Here is a 21015-nt window from a genome sequence, read left to right as displayed (position 1 = left end):
CATTTTTAAAACAGTAAAAAAATTTTTAAATTAAAAACTGATCAGAGAAAATAAAATGGGAAAAATTAACACATTCCAAAAAGCAACCAAAATGATTAAACTGCAAACACTAACTTTCACAAGAAATATTGGAAAATTATAAGAAGATAAGCTACAAAATTCTACTGAGGTATTTCAAAGGGCTTAAATGAGTGGAGTTCTTTACATATTTCTGGGTGAGAAATCTTAACATATTAAAGATGTCAGTTTGCAACAAACTGATTGATAAATATAATGCGTTACAATCAAAATCTGAATAGGTCCATTTTTGGAACTTTACAAAATGGTTCCCAAGTACCTCTGGGAAAATTAAACAAAAATAGCCAAGAGATTTTTGAAAAAGAATAATGAGGAGGCACTTCCACAATTGTAAAACAAAACACAACATAAAGCCACCATCATTGTGAGTGCAGTATTAGGGCAGGAAAATTAAATCAACTGAGCAAGAGAGAAAGCCTGGAAACATTCCTCAGTATATTAGGAAATATAATCTGTAAAAATGTGTCATCAAAAATCAGTGCCAAATGGAAGAATTACTGGATAAGTAGCATCAGGAAAATTAAATAGTAATGGAGTGAGAAACAAACCGTCATTTCACAATAAAGGAAACAGAGCTTGCGGTTTTATTGAAAAATTAATTCCAGGTAGTTGCAAGAGTCAGAATGCGTAAACACTCACAATGTACATGCATGCACATGTGCACAGACACACACAAAACTGAAAACATAGAAGAAAATAAGAAAACTTAAGTAGACAGTCATATCATTTTTAATTGAAAGATACGCTATGCTTTAAAAGAATGCCTTTTTACTCAGAAAAAAAGTATATAAAAATAGAAACAAAATTAAATGGGACAAAGTAAAATGGATAAAAATCAAGAAATATATGAAGATCTCAGGAATAGCATTAATAAAAGTACATAAATGGACAAAGGACATGAAGAAACTATTTACAAATAGAATGCACAAATAGCTATTCAGTATGGAAAACACTATTTCTCTAAGGATCAAGGAAATGCAAACAAAAACAAGGATAAAGTTCTTATTTTTATCCATCCAATTAATAAAGATCTTTTGAAAATGAGTAATGCTTAATGCTGACAAGGGGATGGTGAGATGGACTCTCCTGACGTACGATCATTCAGTGGCACAACTTTCCAGGAAAGAATTTCACAAGATGTATTAAGAGCTTAAAAATATCTGCACTCTTTGACCTAGTAACATCTCTTTTCAAAACACTGGCAAAGCATCATGCATGTTTATTGTAGCATTACGTGGAAACAGATTAAAACCTAAATCTCTAACAAATGGGGTAAGATGAAATACGCACACTCTAAATAGATCTACAAATAGGCTTTAATGACGTGGGACAGGATTTAAATATTAAGTGGAAAACTATGTTTTTCATAGTTTCAGGGCATCTTAGACTGTTCCAGTGATGGCCCTCAACGAAGCACACTTTCTATGTCCATGCCTCTCTGCAATTCCACTTTGTTTCTCCTCCCATTGAGGGTTATATTGTATTTTCCAATCTTTGAATCTGGACTGGCCTGTGACTTGCTTTAACCAACAGAATGTGGCAGAAGCAACTTCCTGTAACTTCAAAAGCAGAGCCTCAAGAGACTCTATAGCTTCTGCTTTCACCTCCTTGGTTCATAGCCCTGAGACCACCATATAAGGAAGCTGGTCTGGTCTCCTGGAGAAAGAGAAGACCCTAAACACCCCAGCCAACTGCCAGCCCTGCATGCCAGAAATGCGGGTGGGGCCACCTTGGACCTCCCATCCAGCCCATCACCCTGGGCTTCAAGTGAGCCCAGACAAAACCAACAGAGGCACCATCCAGCCCCCTCACAGAATCCTACGAAGTAATCAACTGTTATGTGTTAAGCCACTAATTTTATAACTGATATACCTTGATATAAAATCAATTTTATTACAGAATCAGCTCAATCATGTGGAATATATACACACACAGCCCTAGACAAAAAGATAAGAGGGAAATATTAACAGGAATATAAAACCTTATTGGTAGAATTATGTCAACCATGTAGAATACATACACATACATACCTGGGTAAAAAGAGAGGCAGGGATGTTAACAGAAATATTACCCTCCAGGGAGTAGGATTAGAGTTAATTATCTTCTTTATACTTTTTGTGTTTACAAAGTTTACTTTTATTAATAGATAAATATATGCATATATCACTACACTGTAAAGATTATTATCTCCCCAACTAGATTGTGGCATCCTTGATGGTAGAGGCTCTGTCTTTCAACTGTGAGCCCCAAGTCTGGTCATGTAGTAGGGATACAATAAATGTTTGATAAATAAATGAACATGGAGAGCCTAAATCCCAGATTCAAGATAGAACTACAGCTGCCAACCTCCTCATTGCTTGCTGGATTTCCCCCAACGTCTACTGGACTGGACCTGGTGCCCATGAGTTGATGACCACCCACCCAAGTTGCCCTTATGGCAGGTCTCCCCATCACGCTGTGCTGGCTAGGGCCATAGGGCCTTCCTGTAGGGTCCTCTAGGGACTGTTCTGGTTAATCTGCATCACACTCTGGCTCAAAGAGAGGTATGAGCTACCCAGACCTCCTAGAACTAGAACCTGGTGGCCAAGGTCTCCTCCACAGCTGGCTCCTGGGTGCAGACTCCCCTGAGTCCTGCCTGCTGCCAGGACCCCTATTGGGGTCCTGCCTCCCTGATGCTTCCCACCCCCACCCCTCGACCTCTCTTTCCAGAACCACACCTGGCCTTGTCTGCTCTTAGATAACAAGCCTCACCTATGTAGCCCTGTTGGCCTCAAACCTTGCATCAAGGTAAACAGAAGAGCCCTCAGCCCTCTCTCCCAGCCTCACTATGCTGGGTGTGCCCGTTGCCACACCTCGTACTCAGTGCCAAAGTCCACAAGGGGCAATGTTTCGTGGCTTTGAGAACTGGGTAGTGAAGGTGACCAGAAAATACTGAGACACCTGAGTTGAGCAAAATGTTTGTTTGTCCTAGGGGCCACTGATAGACATCAGGTGGCCCTTTCTGAATGCTCACCAACCAACTCCCTTCTTTCCTTTCTCACCTTTCCCTCACCCAAGCCAGACATTGCCAATCAATACAGCATCACCCCTAATCAGCCCAGCTCAACCCAACATGCTCAGCAAAGAATTACACAGAACCACTTGGCTCAGCAAAGAATTACACTAAATTGCCATTTATTATTATTATTATTATTATTATTATTATTATTATTATTATTATTATTTTCAATATAACACTCCAGACAGCCACAGCCTAAATTGCCATTTATTATTATTATTATTATTATTATTATTATTATTATTATTATTATTATTATTATTTTCAATATAACACTCCAGACAGCCACAGCTACTCTTTCCAAACTGATACAGAAGGTGGAACTCATACACTCATTCAACAAATACTTATTAGGTGCTTATCACGTGCCAGGCACTGTGGTGGATACCAGAGGTGCAATGGTGAATAAAAATGAACAGGGTCCTTACTCTCATGGAGCACACAGACTAGTGGGGGAGGCAGACATTAATCAATAATATCACCAATCAACATATAATGACAAGTGGAGGTAAGTGCTCTAAACAAAAGGAACGAGGCTCACTGGCAGCATGTATAAAGTAGATGACTCAGTCCTGGTGGTAAGGAGGTCTCCTCTGAGGATGAAGAAAGAGCTGCCATGAACTGAACAGGGAGTGGAGGAGGGGCACAGGGAGAAGGGAGTTCCAGCCAGAGGGAACAGAATATGCAAGGCTCTGAGCCAAGAAGTATACAGTCAGTGTGTGGAACAGAGAGAGGCCATGTGGCTGAAATGAGAAGCAGGACAGGACATTGAGAGATGAGAATAAGAGGGAGAAAACAGACTCTGCTAGGTATTTGTGGCACATTAAGAACCCTGATCTCATCCTAAGAGCAAAAGAAACCACTTAGGGGTGTGTTGGATGAAGGAGCTGGCAACGGTAGGAGCTGCAGCTCCCCTGGCCCAGGCATAACATGCTTGTACTCCAGTTAGGAGATTTCTTGTGGGCTGTCTCCTCACCAGGTGAGATCCTCCTGGGCAGAGCCTCTGTCTTTTTCATTCCCCTATCCCAACAGCTCACCAGTGCCTCATCTATGCTAAGACTTCAGTAAACACTTGATTGGTTCCACTGTCCCTCTGAGATGGAGGGTCCAGACCAGAATGCTCACCAGAGCAGGAGGGAGCAGAAAACATCCAGGACAGCGGGATGGCCATCAGCTTCCTCTAGCGGGGCAGCTGCTAACACCTCCTTTCTGCCTGTTTCTGCCTTTGCAGTCTTTCTCAAGCAAAATCATCCCTGAGGGTTTGGTGGTTGAGAAGGAAGGTTGCGGAAGGGTCAGCAGTGAGCCTTCCTGTCTTGACTCTGGCCAAAGTCCACTTCTGGAGAACTGTGGGCAGATAGTAGAGTCCTAATATCACCAGAACACAAACTCACTGACCCTCAGAACTTCTACACTTGCCAAGTCCTCCGCAAAAGCATACTGCACCCTTCTGGAGAGCCCATCTGCTTTCTGGAGTGTTCTAGAAGTCTTGTCTGGGATGTAGAAGGCATAATGAGAGAGTATAGGCAGATCTCCCAGGCAGAAACTGTTCTCCCTATCGCAACAGAGCTGTTTGCAGGGCTTTGTGCATACTGTGAATATTTTCCATTTTCCTTCTGGTAGAGCTGTCACTTTTATAATCTGGGGGCTGGCAATCTTGTTCTGTTAAGACCCAGATGGGAAATATTTTAGGCCTTGCAGGCCATACAGACTCTGTTGCAACTACTCAACTCTGCCCTTGCAGTGCAAACACAGCCACAGACAATATGTAAACAAATGGGCATGGTTATGCTCCAATAAAACTTTATTTATAAAAACAGGTAGTGGGCCAGATTTGGCCTGTGGCACTAGTTTCCTGATCCCCATTATAAGTTCTCCACTCCAAGGTTTATCTGTTTCTCCTCTTTTCACCCATCACAAAATCTTCAAGTTCTCCCTTTCTTCATTACCAGGGGTGAGGGGAACAACGGATATTATCTACCGTATGCTGGACACTGTGCTAGGCATTAGAGAGTATAAAACAGCACAGACGTGGTCCATGCTCACATGAAACTTAGCATCCAGTGTGGAAGACTCATGGGAAAGTGCTCACTCTTCTCTACTCTGTATCTTTCCCTCAGGATAACACATAACCCCCAGCCACCAAGTAATTAAATGCCTACATCAAAAGCTATTAAAAATTCTGGGCCAGCCCTGTGGCTCACTCGGGAGAGTGCAGTGCTGGTAGCCCCGAGACCGTGGATTCGGATCCTATATAGGGATGGCTGGTGCGCTCGCTGGCTGAGCGTTGTGCGGACCACACTGAGCTGAGGGTTGCGATCCCCTTACCGGTCACAAAAAAAAAAAAAAAATTCTGCAGAACATTTTAAGAAGAATAAATCAATTATACCCACTGGCCGCCTCTTTGCTGCAGGCCTATTAACTTCCCATGAACTTCAAAAGGTTTGTGAAAAATGAGTGCCCCTCCACCCTCTCACAAGAGTGTGAGCTCAAAAGCCAGAGGGCAAAGCTGAACACCTCTTCTCAAAGCTGGTGGTTAAGGGCTCAAGCTGAGGAATAAGATAAAACTGAGCCTGAATCTGGGCTCCAGCACTTGTGAGGCACGCAAGACTGTGGTCAAGCCATTTGAGCTCCTCAGAGCCCCAGTTGTGCCATCTAGAGACTGGGAAGAATGATCACATTATTGCACATCGCAGGGATCAAATGAAAAGATGTTGGAAAGAATTCACTACTGATCCTGGCTTCTGGTGAACAATTAATTATCACTGAATTACCAACCTAGATGCTAGGGACAGCCCTAGAGAAAACCATTCCCTCCTCCTGCACAGTAGTCATTAGCAAGCATAGCAGAAATGTTCCATGGTTTACAGAAAGTGTCAAGAAGAATGAGGTTGAGGCAAGGGACCACATGGAACAAGGAAGAGAATGAGACAAAAAGAAGAGAGGAAGGAGAAGCAGGTTTGGGGCTGCAAAGGAGAAGCAGATTTGGGGCTGCAGCCTTTCTGTCCCCCAAGCCGAGACTGGGTAGTGGGAAACCTTCATCAGAGTGAGGCACAAAAGAGGCCACTCTCTTACTCATGGAGAACAGTGGTAGGTATTGGAAGACCTGGCTCTTCAACTACCTGGCCGAGGGACTCAGATGAATCACACCTGCAGATCTGTCTCCCTGCCTACTAAACGAAGGTCTGAACTGAAGCAGAGGTTTTCCATCTGTGTCCTGGGAAGTACTATGAACTAGAGGAGGCATCCCAGGAAGTCACCTCGGAGCAGGAGGGACCAGTAAATTAATTCCTCATGTGCAACTCCATTCACCCAGAGCCAGCCCCCTTGGATTGGGTGTAGCCATCAGGGTTCTGCCTGGTGTTGCATTTGGTGCAAAGAAGAACATTTCTAAACAATAAAAATAATGGTAAGAAATCTTGAGCAAAATGATCCTTGTTCAAGGACCCTTCCAGAAGGCTCCTTCCAGTTCTCTGATTTTAGAAGCCCCATTAGGGAAGCAGCATGAAGCAGGCCAGAACAAGAAGCTTCTTCAGGCTGGCTTCACCAAACACCAGATGCTTTAGAGGCCACATTGGGAGTGTTCGGACCCAAAGCTGAAGTCATAATCCTTTCCTAGTTTTTAACAATTTGTGTACAAAAAAAAATTCCTGCTTGTAACAGAATGGCCAAGTCCGGCATCCAGAGAGGCAGCCCCATAAAGTAAGGAGAGCACAGCTAATCAGAACCCTAGCACTTCAAGGGGTTGGTACTTCAAGGGGCTATAAGGGCACAGGTGTCTCATCACTATGTACTGGGAAAATTCCAGTAAGAGACCACTGATGCTTCTTAAACCACAAGTTTTTTTCTCTCCAGTAGGGTGTCAGATTACTGAGGCAAGGACACACGCATGCCTCAAACACCCACCAGCTGCCTCAGTTCACTGAGTGTGTTATGGGCCACCTCCTTCCATGACGCTCAGACAACCCTCCTGCCACCACTTCACAGAACCCATAAGCTGCAGCCCTCTCCACTTCCATGGGCCAACTTTCAGTCTTTTTCAAAGTCAAGTGCCACATTTATTGAGGTATTCGTGAATTTCTTAACCATTTAGCATGTGCACAGCTGTGCTACCTTCTTTTCTTTACTGTGCCACTGACAAAATTTTCGAGTGTTGTACCCTAATGCCCGCTTTTCCATAGGCCCTGTGAGGTTTTTTTATTATTATTATTGCATGATTCTGTGATTTTTTTAGGAACATCCAAGTCACATTACAGCAGAACTTACTGCTAAATGTTCTTTCATGGTTTATTTCATTCTTAAAGGAAATACACAGCACCGTAAATTGGTATAACCCTTCCAGCAGTCATATGGCAACATTTACGAAGTTATGTCCATATCTTTGAGCCAAGTAATCCTATTCTAGGAAACTTACCCTAAGGACACAATTCAACACGAAAAAAGAAACAAGACATGAGCATTAAGATGTTCATTGTAGGGCCGAGCCCATGGCACACTCAGGAGAGTGCTGCACTGGGAGCGCAGTAGCGCTCCCACCGCGGGTTCGGATCCTATATAGGGATGGCCAGTGCACTCACGGGCTGAGCGCAGTGCAGCGGGTCTCAAAAAAAAAAAAAAAAGATGTTCATTGTATACCAATGTGTATGTGTGTATGTTTCTGTGCGTATATGTAAAGTCACCAAACATTGTAATTATAATGACTGTGTAACCAAATAGTAAATGGCTATAATATACCACTAAGTGAAAGGAAATAGAAGTATAAAAACAAAGACTGGGAGCACAACAATAATATTAATTGTATTAGCAGAATAGGATTAGAGGTGATTTATTTACATTTTAGAACAATTCCTTAATGTTACAATACTGCTTATACACACAAACGTACACACACAGAGCTGTTTTAAATTTTTTAAAAAGCTAAGTCACTAAGAAAGGTTTTGAATATGCAAATTCTCAGTTTTGCTAAAAATCAGAAATAGTTCTTCATGGCACATCATATATCCAGCACACTATTTATTTCAAGATATGAAGGAAGCAATTTGAAATTTTGGTTTCATGAATACATATTTTTATAACAGTACAAATCTGAATCCTGAACTAATGCTGGTTATCTTCAGTTATCACTAAAACTAATTTGCAACCCTGCTGTTTGCCGTAAATATGGAAACAATAGTTTCTTTGCAACACGCAAACATGAGGGGCAAAACACACCAATAGAAAGCAAAGGCTTTGCTGAATGACAGGCAAATTGGACAATGCTTGCACGCTGTGTTAAGGGGTGAACACCAGGTGGGAAGGTTTGTTTCAAGCAGGGCTGTTACCAGGAAGACAATTCTCTAGACAAACCAGATGGCCAACAGGAAGTGGGGCATTTTCATGTTAGCACAATAGGAACCACTCGATAGATTCTGTGAAAAACATAAAGCCCGTATCTTGAACCATTTGTGTCAGAATCTCTGAATCCGCCCAGATTCCCATGCAGGGATCCAGACGTTGACAGCTCATGTAGGGGCTAGAGGTGGGTGGCTAGGCCTGTGGGCACACCTGGGAAGGGGCAAAGATGGGATTACTTTGAGTGTTTAATAGAAAGTCCTGTATTTAACATTTCAAAATAATAAAAGATTTAGCTTTTCCTATATGAAAAAGCTTTCTCCTCTTCTGAACACCCAGCATGCAGAGTGGGAGAGAGAGTTCAAGCTTTGGATCTTGACAGCCTTGGTATTTAATTCCAGCTACTTCCTGTGTAACCTTCTGCAAATTACTTTACCTCTCTGGGCTTCTCTTTCCTCTTCAGAAATGTAGGGATAATAGTATCTCTCAAATGGTTGTTCTGAGGATTAAATGTTTTATAAAGCAATGCACCCGGCCTTCAAAGGGGCTTAACAAATCCTCATTTAATCTGAAGCTTAGTATTTAAGAGACACTCCTACCACATGTGCTACCAAACTTGGCCCCTGGCCTTATATCCCCAGAGAGAACATATGTCCCAGCTGATCACACCCAATGTGGCACTGAGGAATACAGACTCCAACATGATCCTGAATTATCCATTATCCAACCAACAGTGAATCAGGCCAACTTGCTTCACCCACCCCCACCACCCAAGCCATAAGTATAGGGGATGATGAGGTTGGGAGGTGAGGGGGACAGCTAATTCTAAGAATTGTTCCTTCACACTTAAAAACAGAAAACATCCAAACCACTGCTCACTATGATCCAACTGAATACAATTACATTTGTGTATGTTTTTAAATAACGCCCCAAAAGTCCCTCAAAAATAACCACTTGATCACCTGGAGACTGTGCATGAAACCATCACTGTAAATTATTGCTGCCTGGTGTCCTTTGTGTGCCCTTATAAGTCTTCCTTTGGCTCATTTATCAGTGTCACGACAATGCTGGTTTCTGGGTCCTCGACATGTCAGCTGGCCTCTTAAGCTTCCCTGTTGCCTCGCCACCACAGCAAGAAACTGAATGCCTATGGATGTGAATGCAGCAAAAGTGATCCCATCCCCAGCAGCAGTGCAGGGCAGTCGTTTCCCTCCACTGCGTGGGAGAACGTGGGAGGCTGGAAGCAGGCAGGAAGGACTCCATAAGTCTGAGCAGGGTGCTCAGGAAGGAAAACCACAATGCCCCCAAAAGGTACCTGCTCGTATGGTAATGTAGCCCCGAACTACAGTGCACTGCTCTGGGATGAAAGGGAAATGGATGGCTAAAAGAAAGTGCAATCAACAAAAAGGACTGTGTCCCAATTGCCACCAGACATAGCTGTTTCCCATCATCTGATTTATGTAGGATGTACAGCTGCCTCTCAATTTTATATCCATTGGGTGTTGCAAGCTCAGTAACACCCACCTCAAAGGGGCAACAGCCTCCTTGGTAGCAAATGGGGACTTTCTGCCAATTACTAACAGAAGGGACAAGAGGAGGAGAGAGCCACATGGGTACAGGAAGCCCAGTGCACACAGGTCCAGGGTGTGCTTCATTAACAGAGGGTTTAGCTGCAGACAAGGGCTGCTGCATGGCCCCCAGCAGCCCTCCATACTCGTACAAGAGACAGTGCAATTCCTTGAGGTTATGAGCCGCAAGCTACTGAGCTCTGTGTCTTCTCCTACATCTCCTCCTGCTCACAATGCCCCGTGCAAAGCCTGGCACACTGTAGGCACCTAATATACAGAAGGTGGATGGATAGATAAATACGTGGATTAATGGGCAGCTGGGTTATTTTTTTTTTTTCCTTTTTGTCTTTTTTCGTGACCGGCAACGGATCGCAACCCTCAGTGTCGTGCCTGTACCGGACCGGGACCGGCAATGGGATCGCAACCCTCGGCGTTGCGCCCGCATGTCGCTCAGCCAGTGAGCGGCCGGTCTGTATGTGGGATCCGAACCCTCGGCGGGAGCGCCGCCACGCTCCCAAGCGGCACACTGTAGCAGTGCGCCACCGGGCCGGCCCCGGCAGCTGGATTATTTGAAACAACCTAGGAGGGCTGAGAGTACAGTACACTGGGGGAGAAGTCTGAAATCATTCAGGTGACGCAATCAGATTTTCAGGTGCTATTTGTAGACCAACACCCAGAAGATTGGTAGCATTTTTTTTAGTTAAATCAAATGGCCATTCAAATGCACTGTAGCCACAGACGTGGGTTACTATTCGGGATGCTCCTTTTAGATACTGAAGCTTAACCCAGAGCTCAAAAGGACTCACTGAACCTTTGATGAGCTTTGATCAGAGATCCATTGGTCATTTGGGGATGATCATGATCTTCACACAATCTTCTCCACCATCCTATGGCTGGGTGTGGGTATTTTGCAAAGATGGCCACATTATCTCACATCTTCTTACAATGCAAACTTGTGCCTCCTCTCATCAAGTGGCAGGGTCTATATTCCCTTCCCTTGGACCTGGATGGACCTTTGAGACTGTCTTAACCAGCAGAGCTTGTGGAAGTAGCCCTATGTGACTTCTGTGGTTATTGATTTCCACTGTGCTCTTTTGGGATGCTCATTCTCGGAACCTAACAGCCATGCTGCAAAGAATCTCAAATTAGCCTACTTGGAGAGACCAATTGTAGGGGTGTTCCAGCCGACAACACAGCTCAGGTCCAGCCGAGAACCAGCATCAACTACAAGACATGCGAGTAAATTTGCTCCAGATGATTCCAGTCCCAGACTTCAAGTCACCCCAACCTTCAGGTCCTCCCAGGAGAGGCCCCAAACACTGTGGAGCAGAAACAAGCCACTCCCACATTTCCTGTCTGAATTCCTAATCCACAGAATCCATGAGCATTAAAATAAAAAAATTTTTACAGCCCTGATTTATGGGGTAGTTTGTTTTGCAGCACTATTAATTGGAACATTGGAACTGAAACACTGTCCCAAAATCCAGCATACTTAGCTTGAGCCTTGACACGGAGCCTCCACCCTGTTATCACCTAAACTGCAGAGGGGCCCTTTCCTCTGTACACTGAGATACTTTTTAGGTTCTTACTACCTAACACCCATAAAGTAAATCAAGAGGCTGCTGCCCACCTGGCTTGTTACCCACCATTTGTACATCTGTTCTTGTGTCTCATGCATTAGGTCAGACTTCCCTGGATTTGCCACAAGTTCTGGCCACTTCAATAAAGTCAGTTACTCTATCTCTGACTCCAGCTCTCTCTGCTTCCCCAACAGTCCTGGTCCATAAAATCCCAGCATACTTCACACAGATGCCAACCTGGGAACCCTGACAAGAAATATCATCTCTGCATTCTACACTCAATCCAACTAACTCCATGGCTCACCCGAGGCTGCTCAGTAAAAGGATAAACCAGCCCCCAAATAAACTACCATTGCATGTGATTGATCAAAAGCTCCATTTCTAGAGATCAAATGAAAGGTGAGCATTTACAAAACTCCTCTAGTGGACAGACAGATTTCACAGAACAGGATCAATATCGTGTTTCAATCCATCCCAGTAAGTGGGAGGTAGCTACAGTCTCAGACAGTGCCCAGAAGCTGTGAAGTCACTCAGGATCACAGACAGAAACTCCAAGCAGAAACACTGATGGACACTGAAGGGGTGGTTAAGTTCACGCAAATGAGTAGACAAGTCTTACCTGGAGGAGCAACTGAAGTGAGGTCACAGTAAGTATAACCACAGTAGGGCACAGACACATAACTAGGACCTTGGCCCAAGCCATGCACCTGACTATGGCTGCAAGGATCAGAGCAACAAAGAGGAAGAAATGTCATGTCTGCCTCAGGCCCTGAAGAAAAAGGGCCTCCAGAGCACATACTATTGTCTGGTATCCTTGGCACTGGCCCAAGGATACAGGAATCCTTGTGAGACCCCAAGTCACAATCCCACCACAGTCAACAATAACAGAGGGCTTTGAAAGACCAGAACCATCACCAACATCCCCAACTAAACCAGCCATCCAAGGGGAGAATTATCTTGACAACCAGAGGATCTTCATCCTAACCTCCCATATCCAAGACCTTCAATTTTATCTCCTGATCTTCCTTCCAAGCCACTTACAGACATTACAGTTCTCCATTGGAACTGCCCTAGTGCAGGCCACCAGCCTCTCACAGCAGCCTCCAAAGAGAAATCCCTGTTCCACCTGGCCTCCCTCCCTCCATCCTCACATTGCCTCCAGAGGGATTTTTTTTTTTTTTCATAAGGAAAATCTGATTGTGCCACCCATTCCCTCTCCCTGCTTAAAACTCTCCAATGGCTCCCCATTGCTCAAAGGTGAAAGCGCAAAATCCTCACTGTGGTCTATAAGGCACTGCACAGTGTGGCATCTACTACACCTCCTGCCCCTCCACCCTCATATCTCCTCCTCGCTCTACCCTCCAGCCACTTTCTGGAATCATCCATGCCCTGACCCTCACCTCAGTGTCTGGCCCTGGTGCTCTGGAAGGTCCTTTCATTACCTATCCCTCTTCCTCTAATTAACTCCTACCCACCCTTAGATGTAAGAAGAAGTGGATTCTGAGTCAGACTTCCTGAGCTCAAATTCCAGCTCTGTCGCTGATTTGTGGTTATGCCCTTGAGCAGAGGTCTGAACCTCTCCATGGAGATGATAACCATTCCTGCTTCATGGTGTCATTATGAGGATGAAAAGTTAACACATGCAAATCAGGTAAAAATGATTGTAACAGGCCCTAGCACATAAAAGGCACCCAGTAACTGTTAGCTCTTTATTCTTATCTCACTTCAGCAGAGAGAAGCCTCCTCTGCGGCTGTCCACACTAAGATTCCCTCTTTAAATGTTTTTCTTTCGAAGCACTTACTGCATCATAACTATGCATCTTTTAGTGGGACTATCTGATTAGCATATATCCCACCCACTAGTCACAAGAGCAGGTAGGGTATGTCTCTGGTTTTGCTTACACTATATTCCAGGACTTACCATGACTCCTGACATACTGAATGACTGGATGTATGAATGGATGGATGGATAGATAGATGAATATATATATGGATATATGAATGAGTGGATAGATAAAGGATGGATAGATGGATGGATGGATGATTGGATGGATGAATAGATGGATAGATGTTTGGACAGACAGATGAATGAATGGGTGGATGATTGGATGGATGGATGGATGCATGGATGGATGGATGGATGGATGGATGGATGACTAGATGGATACATGGGTGGATGGTTGGAGAGATGGATGATTGGATAGGAGAGTGGGTGGATAGATGGATGGATGGAGGATTGCATAGATAGATGAATGAATGGAGACAGCCCAGCTAACACAGAATGCAGTGGCTAGCCACTCTCACTATCCAACCTGAGGCCCAACAGCATTGCCTGCAGGAGCTACCCTGAGTTCTGGACTGCGTAATGTGACATCTATGATGATCTTGATCATCACCAGTTCTCTTTCCCACCTCACTACTTTTGGTGGGCTCCATCCTATGAAAGACAACTGGGCTAGAGGCAGCTGGACTTCCTGATGGTGGTGGAGTAAGACACTCCAAAGACAACACACTGCACACAGCCCCTGCCACAAGAGAAGTTCAGTGGAGACAGAGGTGACCTAAGCTGGGGCAGTGGAGAGCCCTGAGCTCTCTTTCCAGGATTCCACCAGAGTGGCATCTAAGGAGGCCACTTCACCTCTTTAGAAGACATGAAGAGAAAATCCCCGTGGCAAATTGGAGATTGAGCCAAATGCCTTCTCAGATCTCCTCCACTGTCTGGGAGGCAACAAGTATTCCTGAGACTGGCTAGGGATGTGGAGCAGTGAAGTGGACAGAAAAGGCACTGCCCATGGGGAGTTAGCCAGGAGATGGAGAAGACAAACAGGAAATAATTAAAATACATGATTAACTGATAAGAAGTGTGCAAAGTACAGTGCATGCAAGTAAATATTTGAGGGATTACCAAATAACCCTGACAAACTCAAGATGGGTTACTGTCCCCATTTTACAGATGCAGCAACTGAGGCTCACAGGGCTAGAAAAAAATTCCTAAGGCCACATGGCCAAACCAGGAACAAAACCCAAGACTGTCTCCCAAGCCCACACTCTTGTTGCTACACCAGGCTGTACAGGGAGTGAGATGCAAGTTTTGTTTTATCTTGGCACAAAACTGAAGGACTGATTTAAAATAAAGCGTTAATGTACAATATTTATTGTCAAGATAATCTGCAAATGAAACTGATGACCTGTTTAAAGATGGATGGTCAGTACAGGCGCGACACCGAGGGTTGCGATCCCGTTACCGGTCATGAAAAAAGACAAAAAGGAAAAAAAAAAAAAGATGGATGGCAAACTGTCACACTATAGTTAAAACTGAGTTATACTAGTGTTGTGGCCACCATGACACTACGCACCTTATACACACGATCCCATTTAATCCTCACATCGACCCACTGAAGGAGAGGTTAGGACCATCATACCTGATTTACAGATGTGGAAACAGGCTTTGAGAGCTAACGTGATTGCCTAAGAGCTAGGAGTTGGACCCAAACCTACCCACTCCAGTGCCTCAGATCTGTATCCCCTGACCAAATTAGGACAGAGATGACTTAATGCTCTAAGACAAGGCAGGCTGGGCTGGGGCTAGGCTCAGGAGCTAGGATTGGCCACTATGGGAAAAAAATGCAGCAGAAGGAGCTGGAAGTTCAATCTGGCAAGTGTAACCCAACACCCAAGGCTACAGCAGCAGATGGGAGATGATATCCCAACAGACACGTAAGTCATGGGATGGAGAACCCAGAACAACGGCCAGCACTGGGAAATCCCACTGGGTAAGAGAGTGTTGGAGACAGAACCCCAGTCCCTAAGAAAGGTACTTACAATAGTAAGGGAGAGCCTGGGGTCTAGAGAAACAGGGAGGCTACTAAGGAGGCAAGGACTTAGGGCCAGGGAACAAGGCAGGATCCAGGGAGAAGAACCAGGAAACCAGACAGAATTACTCTTGGCAGCAAGACCAAAGTTGTCGAAGTAGGACATGAGTTCTGGGCTTGATGACTTAATGCTCTCAGGGAACTAGGCAGGAGCTCCCACAATTCCCAAGGGACTCCTTTGAAGAGAACAGTACTCATTCATTCCTTCAGCAAGTACTGACTGAAAACCTGTTATGTACCTGGGTCAGGATAGGCCCTAGAGTTAGAGGATTGAGCAAGACAGACACAGTCCCTGCCCATTGTGAGCTCCAAGTCCAGGGCAATGTTTCTCCAACAGGAATCTGGGGGCCCCCTGGCATGCCTGTAAAACTGCAGATTCCTGTGTCCTGCCCCACACCTGCTGAAGGAGGTTGGAAGCAGGAGTCGGTGAGGGCAGTTAGAGCAAGTCCTCTAACTTCTCAGAGCCTCAGTTTCCCCCATCTGTAAATGGGACTAGGAACAGGAGTGGCTCACAGGCTGTTGTATTAAGTAATTGTACTCAGCACAGAGTAGGAACTCAACACAGCCGGGATCATCACGATCCTCATCATTTTAATTTTCTGCATCATCCTATTAAAATGAGTCTTCATTTTAGCAACGCTTAGTCATTGGTATGCACTCAATTGTGAGAATCACTGGATTTTTTTTTAGCTCTGAAGGCAGTTCCTGCTTTTCCAACATGGGGACTAGCCAACAACTCAAAATTGAGACAAACAAATACCTGTAAAAGTTTATACTTGGGCTGCCTGGGGAAAAAACAAGGTCACATGGGACCTCAATTCTAAACCCCTGCATGTTGCTGTCTCTCCTGCGAACCTAGACACAGGGACAGGAAACAAGGAGGCCATCCCCGATGAGCTTCACGCTGTGTAGTCATGAGGACAGGAAGCACCTTGCTCACAGCATGTGTCTGTGCATAGATGATGACAACAGTCAGCCCAAGGGAAAACAAAGACATTGCCTGGGTCTGCCTTGGTCACCTTTGGCCACATCCCAGCCCTCTCCTGGCATCTCTGCACCTAAGCCCTGTTCATTCAGAAAGGGTTTCAAAAGCATTGGTGAGGGCTGGCCCGGTGGCGCACTGCTACAGTGCGCCGCTTGGGAGCATGGCGGCGCTCCCACCGAGGGTTCGGATCCCACATACAGACTGGTTCCCGCTCACTGGCTGAGCAAGGGGCGGGAGCAACACCGAGGGCTGCGATCCCGTTGCCGGTCCCGGTCCGGTACGGGGGCGACACTGAGGGTTGCGATCCGTTGCCGGACACGAAAAAAGACAAAAAAAAAAAAAAGCATTGGTGATACTCCCTGTGGCTGAGTCATTTCCCAACAGTGTCCCCTCTCCCATGCCTTGACAGGGCAAAGCCACCAGCCTTTAATGACAGAGCAAACAAAATTTAAGCAGAAACTGGCAGGTAAAGAATGAGGGTGGGTAAAGGAGTCTGAGCCTTCTTTGGGCCATGAAACTGTATGATATCCACACAGACCAAGAAGGTAATGCTCTCCAGATCATATGGTAGTCCTCTCCCAGGTACACACCTGGGTTCCGTGCTAGATCCCAGAACACCAACAGTCACCTGAACTCTAAATGCCAGAACGCCAATAAAGCAAGGACACAAAAACTAATCGCTGACTCTGCCCATGCAAATTTGATGCTAATCCCTGCCATGATTACAAATGTCACCACTTAGTGCCTGATGACCAGACAGTGCAAAATCAACCCATGCACATAAATGCCTCCCACGAACACTGCCATCAGTTTCATTGGATCCCAACAGGAAATACTCTGGCAATGGATGTGTGCTTTTCTACAAGAGCAAGGAACACTGTTCTCTGCTGACAACTCTTTAAAGTTCAGTGTTTTGCCCAGGGGATATCTACCCAATCCATCCCTTTAACATGTCATCTGAAAGTGATTGCTTGCATTTCTTCCTGGGATTCAGGATGCATTTCCCTCTGGGGTCAGAGTATAGATGAAGGTAAGCTGTAGCTGATACGCAACTCTGATTATTACTATCATTCAGTGGCATTACTGGCCCGGGAATCCAGCTACCACTTGTAATGTTGCTTCTGGTTTAAAAGAGTTTAAAAATAAACTCTTGAGAGCCCAACCACTTCAGAAATTGAGTGTGAGTGGTTGCTGAAAGGCTTTCTTTAGAGTCACAGTGAAATATCTTAAGTAAGAGAACAGGCTAAAATAACCAAAGAGAACCCACATCGTATCACTATAAGGAAGTGGCTACAGAGAGAACATAATGTGCTCACCCTGAAGAGCCCCCAGACACAGAGAACACATTTCTGCTAAGACCCCAGGAAGATGTCACCTCCTCCAAGGCAGTTAGGGGCTTCCTTCTCAGTGTCCCCAGTGTCTGGCCAAAACAAGGAGTATAATAAATCACAATGCTACTAAGAGCAAGCGCTGACAGAACGAGAGCATTCAGAAAGCAACTGCTGCTATTTGCTGGTTGGTTGCTGTATGCCGAGCACAGGCTAAACTTCACTTGCAGAAGTGTATTTAATCCTCACAACCATCCTCAGAGGTGGCTACTGTGATCATTGCCATTTGACACATGAGGAAACTGAGGCTAAGCAAAAGTAAGGGGTTTGCCTACAGTCATGTAGTTAAGACAAGCTGGGACCTGGATTCAAATCATAACTGATTCACAAGCCCGGGCTCTGCTGAGCTCTCTCCTAAGGCACAAGCAAATCCAAGCAGCGAAACACTTCAATTCGCCACTATTTGGGGAAGTGGTGATGGTGACTGTCCAAACTGCTCCTTGAGCTGTGAGTTCATCCTTGCCCACCAGAGTTAAACACAAGCCCAGCACCCTTTGCAAAGTTGAGCCACTGGTGACCACCTCCTTCTAATCAGATTTATCATCCAGCAGATAATCCGCCATGTTCCACTGATTCTGATAGAATTTTCCATTCTATCATTCTGCAATCAGGAATGAAAACAAGGGTGCCTTACAACGACCTAGCTTGATACCCTTCTGCTTCTCCGCGACTGAAGCTGAGCAGTGGCCGCAGGGAAGACTCAGCTGCTATACCCCCTCCCTCACACCACCACTTGTCCAGGTGCCATCCAGTCCCCACAGTCCCTTTGCCCAGTCTACCTCTCCCTCTACCCACTGAACCTGAGTCCAGGAGCCCCCGAGTTGCTGTACCCCAGGCAGGACAAGGGAGAAATCCTGGCCACTACCCAGTTCTGGTATCTGTCAGCTGTGATGGCATTCCCACAAGAGACCCTTCTTTGAAGAAGTGGTTAGGGAACTCCTCAGGAGCTGTGGGAATGCTAAAAGTGCTCTATAAACAAATTAAAATAAAAATTCCCAGTGATAAGGAAGGCTTGAGGCATCACCCTTAGGACAGTGGTATTTCTTTTACTGCAATGGTTCTTAATCTCAGCTGCACATTAACATTGCCTGGGGAGTTTATAAAAATACTGATAAAAAATAAACAAGGAAGGAAATGAATGCATGAATAAACGAATGAATAAAACCAAGGCCCAAACCCTATAAACAAATTAAAATAAAAATTCCCAGTGATAAGGAAGGCTTGAGGCATCACCCTTAGGGCAGTGGTATTTCTTTTACTGCAATGGTTCTTAATCTCAGCTGCAAATTAACATTGCCTGAGGAGTTTATAAAAATACTGATAAAAAATAAACAAGGAAGGAAATGAATGCATGAATAAACGAATGAATAAAACCAAGGCCCAAACTCCAAATCACTGATGTTATTGGTCTGGGGTATGGCTGGGCATCAAGAAGTGAAAGCTCCCTGCATGATTCTGCCATTTAGAGGCACACAAAAGAACATCATCAATGGTGTCTTTGAGTCAATGAAAGCAAACGCAGCACTAAGCCCCTGAGGACTGACCCGGGACACTTAGCCTGACCTCCCAAACAATCCCCAGCTCCTTTTGATCGGACACTTTCTCAAGTCAACAATGGCAAAGTCATCAACAACAGAATAGGAACATGACTTTCATGTATATTTTATCTGTAATCTTCAGAACTTTCATAAAGCGGGTTTTACTAAGCCCATTTTACAGATGAAGAAACTGAGGCTCAAAGAAATCATACAACTTGCTCAAGGCCACAGAGAAAATAATTGGCATATATCCAAAGCCTATGCTCTTTCCCAACCACTATGCTGACTCTCCACTACATCGTGTTCCCTCTGTATGGGGCTCAGAGCTGGAATTCAAGGATGGATAAATCACAGACCATGCACTGTAAGATTTTATAATCCACCCCAAGTGGCAGACTGGTACCCTACTCATTATCATTCTAGTCGCTCTGAGCTTCCAACTTAGGAAGGACTGAGGGAGTCTCCAAGAGGGGAAATTACTCTTGACTGGAGCATTCAGTCTTCCTCCATAGAAAAGACAACTTGGGACTTGGCCCTTGGAGGGTAAAGAGGATATCCATACACAAAGCAGAAGGAGAAGACAAAGGCAGAATAGGAGAGAGGACACAGAGGAGCCGAGGGGTCATGTCCCCGTCCTGCTGCAGGGCCAAGGCCTGCTGACTGCCTCGCTCAGCAGGAGTGCTTTGCATCCACCCTCATGGCCCCGTGTGTCACAGAACCCATTCCAGGCACCTGCTTAGGCTAACCATTTGCTTCCAAGTGCATTTAGGTGTGTGGTTTAGGTCCAGAAATTCCTGGAGAGAGGAAAAGCAGCCCCCAGAAGTCATCTCAAGCCATCTCCTCTCAGGAGCTGTTTCTCCCAGCACAAAGGCTGCATTCACTGATGTGCAGCCCCTACAGCAGGGAGCTTTGCCCAGAAGGGTTGCATTAATTAATCTCTGGCCTAGCATCAAGTCCAGCTTTGGCCTCAGAAACTGAGGAATTGAGCCGAACATTCAATTTTTACAGTTTGCATTCTGCCTGTGGCTAAATCTGAGGCTGTGAGATCGGATGTTTCTAAGTAAAGGCCTTAATACTAATTGCCTCTGAACCCCAGACTCCCCAGATGCAAACACTCCAAGCACCAGTCTTACCCAAGGGCCGCCACAGCCCCAGTGCTATGATCCCACTGGGAAGACCAGGTGGCACAGAGACCATCCCCCAGCACACTGACCTTATCTCAACGAGACACTGATCCCACCAGTGATTCCCCTCTGTACTTTAGGATGGGGTCAGTAAACCAAAGCCTGAAAGCCGAATCCAGCCCACCAGCGGTTTCAGTAAATAAAGTTTTATTGAAAACACAGCCACTCCCATTCACTAACTTACTGTCTATGGCTACTTTTGCAACACAACTGCAGACCTGAGTAGTGGCAACAGAGACCAAATGGCCTCAAAAGCTGAAAACATTTACTCTCTGGCCCTTACAGATAAACTTTGCCAACTACTGCTGCAGAAGAAATGGAGGGGAGGAGGAGAGGAGGCGGAGGAGGAGGAAGAGGAGGAGGAAGAAGAGGAGGAGGAGAAAAAGCAGGAGGAGGAGAAAAAGCAGGAGGAGGAAAAGGAGGAGGAGGAGGAGGA

Source organism: Galeopterus variegatus, unplaced genomic scaffold (genome assembly GCF_000696425.1).
Source record: "Galeopterus variegatus unplaced genomic scaffold, G_variegatus-3.0.2 Scaffold10339, whole genome shotgun sequence".
NCBI lineage: Eukaryota > Metazoa > Chordata > Mammalia > Dermoptera > Cynocephalidae > Galeopterus > Galeopterus variegatus.
This window is presented reverse-complemented; position numbering follows the sequence as displayed.